Consider the following 16,164-nt stretch of genomic DNA (forward strand, 5'->3'; position numbering starts at 1 on the left):
GCAGTTGCATTCTTCAGGAAGATGTAAAGCACAGTGGAAAGGAAGTTGCAGAGGGTAGATTTTGATAATCAAGGGCATGTACCACCCTTGTCTCTGCCCTTGTCACTGAAAGAGGGTGAAACTAGGGGTAGGAGTGGGGAAGGGTAGCTGTATTGCAAGTGAAAAATTATCTTGCATAAGAATCTATTCAAATATTAATAAACATATGCTTGGAACAAAATCATGCCTTTTAGAATGAATTTGAAGTGGTGTGCTTTGAAACATACACCTATGAAGTTTAATACATGCACAGATATTCAAACTCTGTAGGCTCCAACACGTATGTAATCATGGGTAGGTTGTTGGCTAACTGAAAAAATGAGCTGTAAGACCTTCAGCCTGCTTTTTGGTACCTACACATCAAGGATATCCATTTCAAGTTATTATTTTTTCCCCTAGGAGGGAGAGCAGTCATTTAATTGCTCAAGATGTCCTTTGGCATCATGGTGAAGGGTGTGTCTGGGAAATGAGCAAATTGCCTGAGGGATGAAGGCAAGAAATTAGTGCTTGCTCCAGTGCTTCTGTCATCCGAAAATATTTTAGCAACCACTCCTATCAAACTCCACTTACGGTGAGCAGGTAACATGCTGCCATGATGGGGAGATAAAATTTCCCATAAAACTGTGAAGTGCAATAAATTTTCTTAAGTGAGAATATTCAGATTTTAAAATACAAGCTGAGAAGTTTCTTTTGGTTAGTTTACAGTTTATATCCATGAAAACTTTAGTTGTGGAATTGGTTTAGTACACTAAAGAATATAATATACTCTAGAACATTGCTTATATTAGCGATTGCGATAGTAGTTTCATTAATCTCATTAATTTCTTGTATTAATGAAAATTTAGAATATATTACATAATTTAATATGCTATGATTATAATTTGCATAGTTGCTATATTTATAGGGGATAGTACTATCATTTTTATTTTACTGGCGTTTTTGAGCTCTTGTTGGTTACGAATCTCTGTCTCACATGATTTACATGGATCATATCGTCCTCATGATTATGTCATAATTCCCATTTTGCAATAACATAACCAAGATTTCTAATCAGTCTGTGTGACTCCAAACATTGACTTGGATTGTGAGAGTCACCGTGGGCTTCCTGCAGCTGCCCCGTGCCAGGTGCTCGCAGGAAAGCAAGGTGAAAGCATGCACACTCCTGTCTGATAATGGACGTGAGCATTTGCACAAGTTAATGGGAATAGGAATTGTTAGAAAGCTGCAGATCCGGTCCTAGGATACTGTGGAGACCCAGAGGAGGTGTTTCACAACCTTCGGGTTCTGCCAGGCAGGCGATGTAGGGGGAGAAGAAAGGACTCGGGCTGGCCAGACCTGGGTGACTTCAGGTCTCGCCTGCCGCTCTCTTCAGCTGTGTGTTCCCCTCACTCCTCTTTCCTCTGCCCCCAGATTGCTCTGAATGTGCTAGTTAGAATAAAGCATGCAAGACTGAAGCAGAGAGGGCTGTGGGCTGGAGGTGAGAAGCTGTTTCAAAGAAACGTATAACATTTGTTAAGGGCCCTGTTTAAATATTTTGTGTTTAGATTGTGGTTTTTGGCTTTAAAACTTCAAATGTTCAGTACTTTTTAAAACATTGCTACCTAAATCAGCTATGAAGTCAGTTGAAGTAGGTGTATCATTACCAGAGGATACTGAAAGGATTGATTTGTAATGGATTTTTAGGAAGTTGGCTAATTACATCAGTTTGTTTTTAAGGACTATAACAAATAATTGTATAATTGTACTTTGACCTTTTTTTATCACTGATTCAGCAGTTTTGCTGCTTCAGCTGTTAGGTTTTTTTATTTGTTATGAGAACAACTTGTAAAGGAGAAAGAAATGTGTTCTTTTAATCATATGTTTAACTTTGGTAGTTTGTGCAACTAGAATCTCAAGTAAGAAATTTGATACTTCTTTTCTCCACAGCATTTTTCTCCACGGCATTCCATTAGGAGAGAGTCGAGATTTCCCGAGCCGCCCTTCCTTTCTGGGCTGTGGCGGAAGGCATGGTGTGAGGGTCACCTGCGAGTTCCCACAGCCGTCCTGTTCCCAGGACCTCCTCCCCAGACCGGCCGGCTGCAGGCGACGCTCCTGCCGTCTGCTTGCTCGCTCCGGTGTCCTGGCGGTGACAGGGCTTTTGTCACAGGCACCGGCCTCCTGCCAGGAGGTGTCCAGGCAGCATCCTTATCGGGGGGCTTGCCATGGGGGTGTGCAGGCACAGCAGGGCCTGAGGATTGAGCTGCATGAGGATGGGCCAGTGGCCATGGCGGCTCTTCTCCCTTCAGCCCCTCTTCACACACAGTTGCTGTCTTGCTGTTTTCAGAAAAGAGGCTTTTGTTGTTTCTCATTTTAGTCTTGTGGTTTTTGCCCCAGGGGGGAAACCTGCCCAACAAGGGCACAGTGGAACTAGTGGGATCTGCAAAGCCGCCTTTCACGGAGGTACTTCTTTACGAGGTCCTGTCATCCTGAGTGGGGCTCCATGGGCTCCTTCCTTGTCTCACATGCGTCTCCTGTGGTTGGCAGAGCAGCAGGGACAGGCCGTTTGGCCATTTGGGGCTGGTGTGAATTCGGGTGTAACAGAACGTGGCAGCAGGGGCAGTGGCGTTTTTACTTAATGATCTGTCTTCTGTGTTCACTGTCTTCAAAGAATGCATCCTCCTGAGGGAGAGACCTGGAGACTGTTGTCAAACAGTAGTATGAAACCTTTATTGTGATAGCATTTAAGACGCATCCCAACTCTATAAACATAACTAGACTTTTTTCACGAAGGCTGAAAGTATTTATTAGAAATTTTTAAAAATATTGTGTAAAGCTTTTGTGCAGTCACCAGCAGATTGTAATAGGCATTGCTCAGCTGTGGCTGTAGTAAAGGTTATAACCCTGCACACTGCTGGTAGATAAGATAGCAGATGCAGGGCCATCACTGCAGTCAGATAAGACTGCCTCTTCACACCCAGTCTACTGAACTTGGTAGAGAACGTGAAATTGTAGGTGTTCATTGGGGTATGGTACAAATGGTGACAGAAAAAAGATATGCCTTATAGAACGAGTCCACGGATGTTTTGAAAATTCTCAATTAATAATGTATGTGCACTTTCAGGGCAAAGAAAATAGCAACACCACTGAGACTATGAGAAGCGGAAACTGTGCCTAGGAATACAACTGTTCAAGAGATTTCCCAAATCCTTGATTTGTTTCTCACTGATTTGTTTCTCTTGATTTGTTTTGCTCTTAGGTTGAATAGAGGCCCAGGGTTCCCACAGGTAGGCCTCCCACGGTGCCTGGGCAGGTGGGAGAGCCTGGTGTTCCCTCAAGTGGGCCTCCTTGGTCCTGGGCAGGTGGGAGAGCCAGTGTTCCCACAGGTGGGCCTCCTGGGGTGCCCGAGCAGGTGGGAGAGCCTGGTGTTCCCACAGGTGGGCCTCCTGGAGTACCTGGGGAGGTAGGAGAGCCTGGTGTTCCCACAGGTGGGCCTCCTGGGGTCCTGGGCAGGTGGGAGACCCTGGGGTTCTCACAGGTGGGCCTCCTGGGGTACCGGGGCAGGTGGGAAACGCTGGGGTTCCTACAGGTGGGCCTCCTAGGGTCCCTGGGGAGGTGGGAGAGCTTGGGGTTCCCAGAGGAGGGCCTCCCGCGGCACTGGGGCAGGTGGGAGAGCTGCCCTGCACATTTTTCTGTGCTTTAAGGCCAACTTGAATCTGGGGACACTGTTTATTCTCAAATGAGCCATGGCTCCTAAAAACTTCAGTCACGATTTACACAGAGCATTAGCTGTTGCCATTTGAATGTTATTATTCGGTCCAAAGCACTCAGAAGTAAAATGGTTTCGTGGAAATGTGAATTGGCAGTTTTTTGAATTGACAATGAAGTCATGCTTTTTCTTAGAAAAAGTAATTCTGCATTCAGTGATTCATTTGACAGTGAGGCCTGGCTTTGCCAATAGATTATTTAGAGGACATTTTCCAGACTGAATGAGCTAACGCTAATACTTCAAAGTTTCGAAATACATTATGATTCATAAAAACATTTTATCAAGATATGTTTTGGCTAAGACTTTGAAAATAGCAATATCTCACTTTTCCCAATCTGATGACTAACATAGTGGAGTAAACAAGGTACAGCACTGAACAAGTATCATCTCTAATTAATAGTTATTTGCTAAGTCTTAGTGAAACTTTTTTGGTACCCTTCCCAAATAATGAGGAGGTGAATGCCTCGAGTAACCGCATGTCAAATCCTTTTAAAAGATGGGTAGTTTCTGGTTTGTTTCCCCCACCCCCCAAATTGTAGGAGAACTCATTTGAGTGGTCACTCAAGAAATACTATGAACATTTGATAAGTCACTATGCAATTTTTTTTGCATATAATCTTTATGGACTTTAAAATGAAACGGCATTTAACAGGAATGTTATCCGTGTATTTGTAAAAATAATAAAAATTAAAAAAATATATAAAAAGAAAAACCAGTAACAGAATTGATGTTGAACTCTATCTCATTCTAGCAATTAATAGTAGTTCACCAAGGAAATTTGAACTATTTTTACAAAGTCCTATTTATCTCATTGATAAAATAATTTCCCGTAGTATTTTCTTTTCAGATTTAATAGTTTATCAACATCTGTAATATATTTATGTTTTTTTCAGATGAGTACTAGTAATTGTAATGTATGATACTAGAAGTGCTATTAATTGTAATTTTTATTTTAACCATAAACCTTGCATCCACAGAAAATTGAAATAAATTATTTTACTGCTATGTATGTGCATATGCCTGTTGTAGAGAAGTATAATAGGATGATAAAAACTCTGGGGAGAAGAGAAATGGAAATACAATTTCAAAGAAAAAAAAGAACAATATAAACTTTCTGTCTGTTAAGAAAAATTGTTATTTTTACAAAATAATAATGATAGAAAATTGCCCTGATATTTAAATTCCACTAGACTTATTTAAAAGAGTGAAATTTCAGCTTTTAAATTATTTATTTTAAAAATTGTGGTAAGTTATACATAAAAATTATTTTAACCATTTTTATGTGAACAATTCTGTGGTTTTATGTATACTGACAATATTGTGTAACTTTCACCACTGTGTAGTTCTAGAATGATTTTTATTATTCAAAACAGAAATACATATCCATTAATCAAAAGCTGTCTATCCCCCCCATCCCCCACCCCTGGTAACCAGTATTTTGCTTTATGTTTATGAACATTCTTAATCTAAGTATTTCATATGAGGGAAATTATACAATATTTGTCCTTTTGTGTCAGACTTGTTTCACTCAACATGATACCTTCAAGGATCATCCATGTTGGAGCAGGTATCAGTATGTTATTTCTTTTTATGGCTGAATAATATTCCATTGTATGGATAGACCACATTTTGTCTATTCCTCTGTTAATGGATACTTGGGTTGCTTCCAGCTTTTGGCTTTGGTGAATAATGCTGCTTTGATCGTTGGTGTACAAATAGCTGTCCAAGTTCCTGTTTTTAATTCTTTTGAGTAGACACCTAGGAGTGGAATTGCTGGGTCATGTGGCTATTCTATGTTTAATTTTATGAGGAACTGCCAAGCTGTTTTCCACAGCGGCCAAGCCATTTTACATTCTCACCAACGATGTTCTAATGTTCCTATTTCTCACATTCCCTCCTACATTTGTTATTTTCTGGATTTTTAAAGTTTTCTTTTAAATAACGGCCATCCTACTGACTATGAAGTGGTATCTGATTGTAGTTTTGATATGCATTTCTCGAGTGGCTAATGACGTTGAGCATCTTCTCACGTGCTTTTTGGCCAATTGTATATCTTTGGAGAAATGTCTATTGAAATCCTTTGCCCGTTTTTTGATTGGAATGTTTGTCTTTTTGTTGTTGAGTTGTAGGTGTTCTTTATATATTCTGGTTATTAAATCCTTATTAGATACATAGTTTTCAAACATTTTCTCCCATTCTGAAGGTTTCCTTTTCCTTTGATGCACAGAAGTTTTTAATTTTGATGAAGTTCATTTTATCTATTTTTTCTTTTGTTGCTTGTGCTTTTGGTGTAAAATCTAAGAATCCATTGTCTAATACAAGATCCTGGAGATATTTCCCTATGTTTTCTTGTAAAAAATAGTATTAGCCCTTGTATTTAGGTCATTTGATCCTTTTTGAATTAATTTTTGTATATGGTGAGAGAAGGGTCCAAATTCATTCTTTTGCATGTAGATTTCCAGTTGTCCTAGCACCATTTGTTCAAGAGATTTTTCTTTCCCTTATTGAATGGACTTGGTGCCCTTGTCAACAATAAATAGGCCAAAGATGTGTGGGTTTATTTTTGAACTCTGAATTTGATTCAGTTGGTCTTTATGTCTGTCTTTATGCCAGTATCACATTGTTTTAATTACTGCAGCTTTATAGTAATTTTTGAAATTAGAAAGTGTGAGTCTTCCAACTTTGTTCTTTTTTGAGATGGTTTAGGCTGTTCGGGGCCCCTTGCAATTCCATATGAATATGAGGATCAGCTTTTCCATTTCCACAATAAAAAGGCTGCTGGAAATTTTATAAAGATTGCATTGAATTTATAGATTGCTTCGGGTAGTATAGACATCTTAACAATATTAAGTCTTCCAAACCATAAACACAGGATGTCTTTGCATTTATTTAGGTCTTCTTTAATGTCTTTCAGAAGAAAACTTGTAGTTTTCACAGTACAAGTCTTTCATCTCCTTTGTTAAATTTATTTCAGACACATGATTCTTTTAGACGCTCTTGTGAATAGGGTTGTTTTCTTGATTTCTTTTTCATATTGTTAATTACTGACTTCGTGTTTATCTCGTATCCTTCAAGTATGCTGAATTCATTTATTCTAGTAGCTTTCTTGTGTATTATTTGGAATTTTCTGTATGTAAGATCATGTCATCTGTGAATATGGGCAGTTTTACTTCCTTTCTAATTTGGATGCCTTTTTTTCTTTTTCTTGCCTGATTGCTCTGATGTTGAATATCAGTGGTAAATGTAAGCATCCTTGTCTAGTTCCTGAAATTGGGAGGAAAGCATTCAGTCCTTCCTCATTTAAGTCTCATGTTTGCTGTGGGTTTTTCATAAATGCCCTTTATAATACTCAGAAAGTTCCCTTCTATTCCTAGTTTTCTAAGTGTTTTTATTATAAAAGAATGTTGGATTTTGTCAAACGCCTTTTCTGCATCTATTGAGATGATCATATGGTTTTTGTCCTTCATTCTGTTAATGTGGTGTGTTACATTGATTTTCTTATGTTGAACCAACTTGTATTCCTGGAATAAATCCCACTTGATCATGGTGTAAAATCTTTTTAATACACTGTTGGATTTAGTTTGCCAGTATTTTGTTTAGGGATTTCCATGTATATTCACAAGGAATATGGGTCTGTAATTTTCTATTCTTATGCTGTCTTTATTTGGCTTTAGTATCAGGGTAATGCTGGTAAAATATTTGACTGAAAGTCTGTTTTGTCTCACAATAATATAGCAACTCCAGGTCCCTTTTGATTACCATTTGCATGGAGGATCTTTTTCCAGCCTTTTGCTTTCAACCTCTTTGCGTCTTTGTGTCTAAAGTGTGTGTCTCTTAGACAGCATATAAGATGGATCATGTTTTTTCATCCTATCTGCCTCTCTTCCTTTTAATAGAGTTTAATCCATTGACATTTAAGATAACTATTAGTTCCAATATGAGCTTCCTTAAGGATGGTTTCTGGCAAATTACTTTTTTCTTGTGAATGGGCCGTATTTTCCTGTTTCTTTGTGTGCTCTATTTTTTTGTTGAGAACTGGACATTCTGAGTTTCATAGTGTTATAACTCTGGAAATCTCATTCTCCCACTCCTCTGTAATTGCTAGGATATTTTTACTGTTGAGAGTTGGAGCCATAAATTTGTGACTTTTCCAAACTATTTTTGCTCCCAAATGGGGAATGGAAAGAGAAAATTAAAAAGAGGTCTGCCTCTTTAAGATTCCTCTGTAACTTTTGTCTGGAGGTGGGGTCTGGGGGCTGGGCTTGGAGCATTGGCCGCCCTCAGTGCTGGGACCCCAGGATCAGAAGTGGCTGTTCAAAACCAGTGATCAGCAGTCAGACCATACCCCCCAGATGTTGGAGGCCTGGGTCTTTATAGCCCACCCTGGCACCAGCAGGCTGTACCAGGAGCCCAAGTTGCAGTCTAAACTGCTGCCTACACTGGTTGAGGGGTGGGGAGTGGTAGCTGCCACACAGGGGGTGAAATTCACTGATGATTACCACAGTTTACTCCTTTCTTTCTCCAGTTCTTACCTGGATGCTACTGCTGTTCCACTAGACTCCAGAGTTCCCAAATAGTTGATTGAGACCATCCCTGCCAGTCCAATAGTGGTTTGGATATTTCTTCACTCTGTCCCTTATCTGTAGGGGCCATTTGGTCCGGCTCCATATCAGGGTGGGGAGCTGTGGGGTTTGGGATAGTGGAGCTGCTCTGAGAGATTGGGGTCAAAACTCCTCGCTCATGGACGCTGCCCCAGCAAGCTCTCACACAGAAGGCATGTAGCTGCCCCTGCTCTCAGAGAGCCTCATGGTGTTACTGGGAAGAGCCGGCTGTAAGTGAAGAGAGAATGGGGAGGGGAGGGGCTGCCTATAGCTCTTGTTCAGCTGCTTAGGGGCCAGTGCAGAACAGGCCACAACAGAAGGGAAGATGCTTCGGGCCCAGCAGCCTAGAGATCAGTCTCGGAAACAATAGACAAGGTATTCCCCTGGTGGAGGGAGGAAGGAGGGGGCTCTGTGAGGCGGTGGGTTTTGAAATAAATAGTTTGAGAATTTGAGAGAACCTGAAATCATCATGTAAATTCTGAAACATAAATCACAGTCCTATTTGTTTGACTGTCAAATGTGAACATTGTCATCAAGGTAGAAAATAAAACCCAGATTGTGGGTGGGAAGGAGGCCTCTGTCAGAAAATTAATGCCTAAAGAATTAGGAGATAGGTGAAATTTGTTCTCCTGTTTGCTCCAGCTGTTCTCCCCTCAGGGCTGCGTGTCTTCCTGGCCACTCCTTTCTGTTGAAGGGGCTACACAAATAATCCAGCCAGTCAAGCAGTTCAGCGTGAAGCAAACCCTACGTGATTTTGAGAGTGTAATTTCTGACTTAAGTAAAAGCTACTTTAATGGGGGCAGAGGGTGCAGGGTGCAGAATCTGACCCCATAGGTGGTCTGAATGTACGTGCAGCCAACTGCATATACTTGTTTTGGGAATCTTCATAACTTTGGATTAGGCGATGGGTTCTTAGATAATGACATAAAAGTACAAGCAATGAAAGAAGAAATGGGTAAATTGAATTCATCGAGATAAGACATTTTTGTGTTTCAAGGGACACCTCCAAGAAAGTGAAAAGACAGCACAGAATAGGAGAAAATATTTGCAAATCATATATCTGATTAGGGGATTATATCTAGAATATATAAGGAACTCTAAAACTCAATAATAAAAAACAACTCAATAAAAAAAATAGGCAAAGGACACGAACAGACACTTCTGCAATAATAAATACAAATGGCCAATAAGCACATGCGAAAACACTCAACATCTTTAGTCATTAGGGGACTGCAAATAACATCACAATGAGATACTGCTTCACTCCTAGGATGGCTGTAATCAAAGAGATGGACAATAACCAGTGTTGGTGAGTGTGTGGAGAGATTGGAACCTTCCTGCACTGTTGGTGGGAATGTAAAATGGTGCTGTGTCCTTGGGAAACAGACTGATAGTCCCTCAAAAGGTTAAACATAGAGTTGCTAATAGATACAGCAAGTCCATTCTGTATATGCCCAAGAGAATGAGAGCACGTCCACATGAAAACTTGGACATAAATGTCATAGCAGCATTATTCATAATAGTCAAAAACGGGGAAGCAACCCAAATGTCCATGAATAAGTGGATAAACAAAATGTGGTATATCCTTGCAATGGAATATTATTTTGTACTGATATATGCTACAACATGAATGAACTTTGAAAACATTACACTAAGTGAAAGACGCTATTCACAAAAGCCACATATTGCATGATTCTGTTTATATGGAATTTTTATGTCTAGAATAGGCAAGACTGTAGAGGCAGAAAGTAGCTTAGCAGGTACCTTGAGCTGGCGAGGAGTGTTGGGGGAAAATGGAGGGTAATGGCTAATGGATGTGGGGTTTCTTTTTGGGGTGATGAAAATTTTCTACAGTTGTTTGTGTCGATGGTTGCGTAACTGTGGATATGCTAAAAACCATTGAACAGTAAAATGGGTGAATTGTATAGTATGGGAATTATATTCTAAAGCTATTATTTTGTAAAAAGTTAATATGTTAAAGAAAACTCCAAAATAACAGTCCAGTGTTTCTTCCCCCAGGAGCATGCACCCAGTGCATTCCCAAAACGAGTTTTCCTTCACATCCCACTCCCCTTCAACATCCCTTCCCCAAATCACCAACTCTTACAAGTGTTCTCCTTTAAGGTTTGAGATTTGAAGCTAGTGGAGGAACTTCTACTTTTTTACTTAATGTTTTATATATGTGTTACTGTTTGAATTAAAATATATGACATGCAACTGAAAATGAACTAATCGTTTATATATGTTTCTTGATAGTCCTAAATGTCCGTCTGTCTGCTGTCTAGTACCCACCTCCCCTCTACAGCTGCACTGCCTCTGCCTCAGTTCAGGCCTTTAGCTGTTGTCTTCTGAATTATTACCACAAATACACCCGGATCAGCCTCTGCAGGTATTTGTGTTCTGTACTGTGTCCCTAGTGCCTGGCCCCAGTGCCTGGAGCATGGAAAGTGTTGACTGAATAACTAAACTAGTAAATGAATGCATTCCCTTACCTGGGCTTCCCATCTCCAGTCTCTATTTCTGACCTGTCATTCCCATCCTCATTGGATTATTCTTACAAAAACGCCACTTTGACATCACTCTTGCCCCAAGACCGTCGTGATAGCATCAAGCCTAAGGAAGCACTGCATTCCCTCCACAAACCGAACTGCTCGTCTGCCTTTAAGGACAGTGAGTTCTGAGAACTGCAAGTTAGAAGGCTGAGTCCAAGTTTTGTATGTTGGAGCATGGGTGTATTTAGACTTTGGCAATTTCTCAGTCTGGCCAGAGGCAAAGGACAATGTAATCTGAAAAATCTCCAAGATTGTTTTAGCGCCTGCAGATCCTGTTGCCTTGTGAATGTATTGGAGGCTAAGTCAGTGACTAAATCCTGGAGTCTATGCAAAGGGTTGAGAGTGAGGAGGATGAGTTATCAGCAGCAAACAGGAGACAGGGCAGGGCCAGCTACGTACTCAAAAGGTCCAAAAAGTCCCGTGCTCATGGACCTGACTGATAACTTCTGTTAAAGTACTGCCAGGCCCTTTATCACTGCCAAGCTGAAACATCGCCTAACTTCAGCCAGCTGCCCTAGAGGTGGAGTTGGTAGACTGTTGCATGTTGGTAAATGTTGCATTCTTGTCAACAAGCCTGGGGCCTAAAGCCTTCCTTTTAGCTTAAACCTATAGGTAGCCTCTTAAGGGTCCCAAGTGACTTGCCCCTCCTGGGAAAATGGTGATTATTCCAGCATTCAAGGCTGACTACTGAGGCCTAGGAACAACTAAAGAACACTTTTTTCTTTGGTGGAGGCTGATTTATCCCTGCACACTGAGTAACTTGTAGGAGAATTCCCAGGGGGTGCAATTTAGAGCAGCTAAATGTTTTGGTTGAAATTTTCATATATTAAAAAAACAGAATCCTTTTGGGGAAGCCATGGATTAGTTCTTTGCTCTTTATCACCAATGCCTCTTCACTGTTTCCCCTTATTAATTTTTGGAATCATCTCTACTGAGAACTATGCCCATTCTTGGCTGATTACCTGTATTTTTCAAGTTGAAGTTGGATTCTTTTCTCACCAGAGCAGTTGTACACTCACGGCTCTCCTCATGCCATTTGTGTGTCCTCTGCAGTTCTAAAGCTCCCCCTCCTGAAGAATTGCAGGGGATCTAGTCCTTGCCAGTTGGACAAGCCATCACTTTGCCAAACAAAACGGGTCTGGCATTTTGGCTTTAGCAAAAAATTAATTCAATGTTGCCTATAGAGTTCCTTTTCATTCCTTTGTGATTTCAGGTTGGCTGTCTCCTCTGCCTGTTTTTACAATGCTGGAAGCCCTTTTAATGGTTAGGATTAGACGGTTGACTACCAAAGCCAGGTAAAGTGGAAAATCACAATCATTTCATTTTGACTTATTTTAATAAGTTTATTCAAATGTTCATTCGTCAAGAGCTGTTCTTTGTGTATGGGTCTGCCTGTTAGAGTTCAATGTATTTTCTGCATTCATAATATGTCATTTAAGATTTTCCTTTCCATTACTTTGAAGTGAAATAAGTGTATGGAGAAGCTTCCAAAGTTATCTCAGTACTACAGAATTCCTAGAGTTTTAGAATTTTCTATCTGGTCTTTGTTAGTTGTCTGTCCCACACCTAAATACCGTTTGAACAACCCATTTATCAAAGCTGTCCAAAACATTCAACTTAGTCTTTGCCGTCTTCATAGGAACCTCTCTCTTTTTGCACTCGTATTCTTTCAGGTTACATAGTGTTAAATTAAATAATGTAATTGCAGTCACACATATCGCCAGTGTAAACAGATTGGGAACAAATACAGTTGATCAATACAAACTCAACTAGCTAGGGTGGAAGCATGTATGCGACCAAGAAGGTGGACTGCCCCGTGAGCGTCCGCTTGCTTGTGCACGCAGAGGGCACAGTGAGTAGATGGAGGGGAATCGGTAGAGCTGCTTCATAATTTATACTGCTGAATCTAGACAGTTGATTTGTTCTCACAAGTATTTCCATTAATAATGTGTCTTCAAGTATTGCTTTATGAATCTATATTTTCATTCTGAATCTCTTAACCAGAGAACATTTATTCATTCAGCAGCTTTATGGAAGTATAATTCCCATATGTTACATCTCACCCATTTAAAGTGTGCGGCTCGGTGGATTTTAGTGTATTCACAGAGCTGTGAAATCATCACACAGTCAACGATGGAACATTTCCATCGCTTCAGGAAGAAACCCTGTGTCCTTTGGCCACCCTGCATCTATCCCTCCAGCCCCCAGTCCAGCCTAGGCAACCAATAGGAAATTTTCTGTCTCCATGGACTTCCTTATTCTGGGCATTCATATGAATGGACCCTTTGTAACTGACATCTTTCACTTTGCTAATTGTTTTTGAAGTTCATTAATGTTAGCGTGTATCTCCATTCCTTTTAGTGGCTGGCTGAATAATATTCCATTGTGCGTACAGACCACAATTTGTTTACCCAGCCTCCCGGTGATGGACGTTCGGGCTGTTTCCACCTTTTGGCTATTGTGACTAGTGCTGCCATGAACAATCATACTAGGATTTGAGCCCCTGTTGTCAACAATTTTGGTAGGAACTGTACTGAATTTGGGGCAGAGTCATCTTTATTATATTGATCTTCCAAACCCAAATATAGTATAATTTTCTATGTATTCAGGTCTTTAATAAATGATTTTTAAAAAAGACATAATTTTCTTCATAAAGGTCTTGCCCAGAAAATTCATTCCATAAATATGTATTGAGTGCAAACTGTGTGCAGATAACTGCTTCAGGCCCTGGAGATTTTTTTAACGCAAGCTGCCATACTTGGATATCTGCAATATAGACTTTTAATTGCTAGAAATACAAAGAGAAGGGTGTAATGTTACTACAAACAGTGGAAATTTGATAACAGAATGGCATTTGTAGAATGTGCGAAGGTTATGGAATGTGGAAAACTTCAGAAGCATGAGAGAATGCAGCATGTCTGGGGACGCAAACAGGTTAGTCTTCATCAGGAAGCAGTGGGAGGTGGACGCCACAGGTGGGGATGTGCCCAGACCTTCCTGCAGGCGGGAAGGACTTATTTCCTGGGCTCCTGGAAACGCTGCCAGGAAACAAACCTCAGCCGTCAGCTCTCATTGGACATCGACTTTGCTCAAGAAAGCCACCTCACTCAAGGTCACGTCCATGGAGTAAGGTCTGACTGACCCAGGACAGACTGGAGGGGCCACCCAGCTCCGGAGCTCCCTGGGGTTGGGTGAGGGCCACCACACCTGCACCACTGCTCACCTGTCCCCTCCGCTCACTCCTGCTTCCTTCCTCCTCTTCCACAGGTATTGATCCAGGAGAATTTCCTAATGTCCTACCCACATGCTGCCTCCATCTAAGGGAAGCCACCCTACCTGTGACAGGTGAGCAGGGTGCAGATCATGAAGATCATTTTCACCCTGTTAAGGAGCTTGGTTATTGGATTCTTCAGGCGTCCGTGGAAACCTCCAGAGGCACCAGGCATGGCAGGTTAACATGTAGGGCAGCAGGGTGAGCAAATCCTCCCCGTGTGAGTCACAGGAACTTCTGTGAACCGGAGAGTTGGTCCCTTTATCCCTGTCCAAGAGATGGCAGCCACAACTGAGTGCAGTCAACTATTGGCGAGTTGGAACAGGGACTAGCATTGGCAAGCACACTAGTTGTTCAAGAATTTCCAGAGCCCTGGATTTATTGGTAAATTCTCCCAAATCTTTTAAATAAACTCAAATTGATAAAATTTGAGAGCCTTTTGAACAAACAGAACTCTTTAGGCTGGATTTGACCCGGGCCACATTTATAGGGGTGATTTTAAATAGAGGACTATCAGGATTTTCTCTTAACTGTCTTCTTTCCAGCCTTTATTGATCCAAGCTTTATTGCTCAGAGAGTATTTTAATGCCCCTTGTGTTTCCAAGTAATGTTCTATTATTATTATTACTTTGGTCTGCTAGGCCTCTCAGCTCATTGAGGCAGGAACCACGTTAGGCTTGTATGAGGCCTTCATTTCCTTCCATGAAGTTTGTTAGCGAATGGATTGAGGGGACCTGAAGTTGCAAGCAGGTATTTGAGATTTTTACCTCTAAGTTAGTACTTGGGAATGGCTAGAATGGATTTGGATAAGGCAAGGTAAGTCAGGGTGAGGCCAATTTTGTGCACTGAAGGAAGCTTCTCAAGGTTAGGATTTGCAAGATTTAAACTGTTGATATTCCCTGCTCATGTTGCTTGACTGGTATTTTTTTTTCTTACTAAAGCAAACGCTCAGCTTGAAGCCATAATTATAATTAGTCTTAACCCATTGTTCTTCATCAGGCCACATGCACTTGTTTTTTAGGGGGGGAAGAGAAATCATAAGTCTGAGTGTGCAATTCAGGTCTTCCTATGGGAAAGCTATCTATATATTCATTTATATTTACTGGGTGCCTGCTGTGGGCCAGTGCGTAAAGGGCAGCAGGAGTTAGGAGGTTAATGCCTGTGTCATGGGCCCATGTCTTTACCCCACTGCAGCCCTGGAAGAGGAGGTGGTCTCCATGGTGAACAAGGACTTTTCTCAACAAAGGTTTACGGAGGTCCCTAGTACTTCTTGCTTTCCCAGTCATCAGAGAATGACTTTAGCACAAGAATATGGCAAAACACATTCCTGATAAACTTTCACAGCTCAATCTTCTAAATCAAAGAGCTTTCCATGTGTCCACTGTCAAGGCAGGGAGTTCAATTAAGTTCAGTTAAGCTCTGTTTATTAGTAAAATATTGTCCCCTTTCTGTCAGTCCCACAGGTTTGTCTGTTTGCGAACTCTGGCCTGAGAATAAAGTTCATGCCATTACTGTGCCAAAACATACAAAGGGCAGCTTCACTTGTTGATATATTCCCAGTTAGGTAAGCACTTTCATTGCGAAAGGCTGAAGTTCAGCTAGCTATTACAACCTGTCCAATCTTATTGATACGGGGTGCGATATAAAGAGTTGCATGCGATTTTCACAGTGAGGGTCGGGTTCTGAGCATCTCTTAGCTTTTGCCTTTCTGGTCTGGAAGTCTGGTCCCCAGAATTGTGACAGTGGGTGATATTCAGGTGACAAAGTTATTCTCATCGTTACCTTTCCCCCCAGCTGCTAAAGCCCAGTGCCGCTGAAACTGCCTTGGCTCTTGCACGTGTGTGTGGCAAGAAAAATGCTATTTAATGCCAGGGGGCCTCCAGGGCACTGCTTTAAGGAACTGCCTTAGGTGAGCCTTGGTGTCAAGTATAGCCAAAGGATTCAGTAATAAACAAC

General features: G+C 41.1%; 1 long non-coding RNA gene across 1 annotated transcript; it reads left to right on the forward strand.

The window, feature by feature from the left end:
- The first annotated feature begins 9,999 nt into the window (after positions 1 to 9,999).
- LOC119511735 lies at positions 10,000 to 14,364 on the forward strand. Its single transcript, XR_005212239.1, has 3 exons — positions 10,000 to 10,774; positions 12,151 to 12,232; positions 13,299 to 14,364. It is a non-coding gene; the product is annotated as an uncharacterized LOC119511735 (long non-coding RNA).
- The last annotated feature ends 1,800 nt before the right edge of the window (positions 14,365 to 16,164 follow it).

Source organism: Choloepus didactylus, chromosome 16 (assembly GCF_015220235.1).
Source record: "Choloepus didactylus isolate mChoDid1 chromosome 16, mChoDid1.pri, whole genome shotgun sequence".
NCBI classification, from domain to species: domain Eukaryota; kingdom Metazoa; phylum Chordata; class Mammalia; order Pilosa; family Megalonychidae; genus Choloepus; species Choloepus didactylus.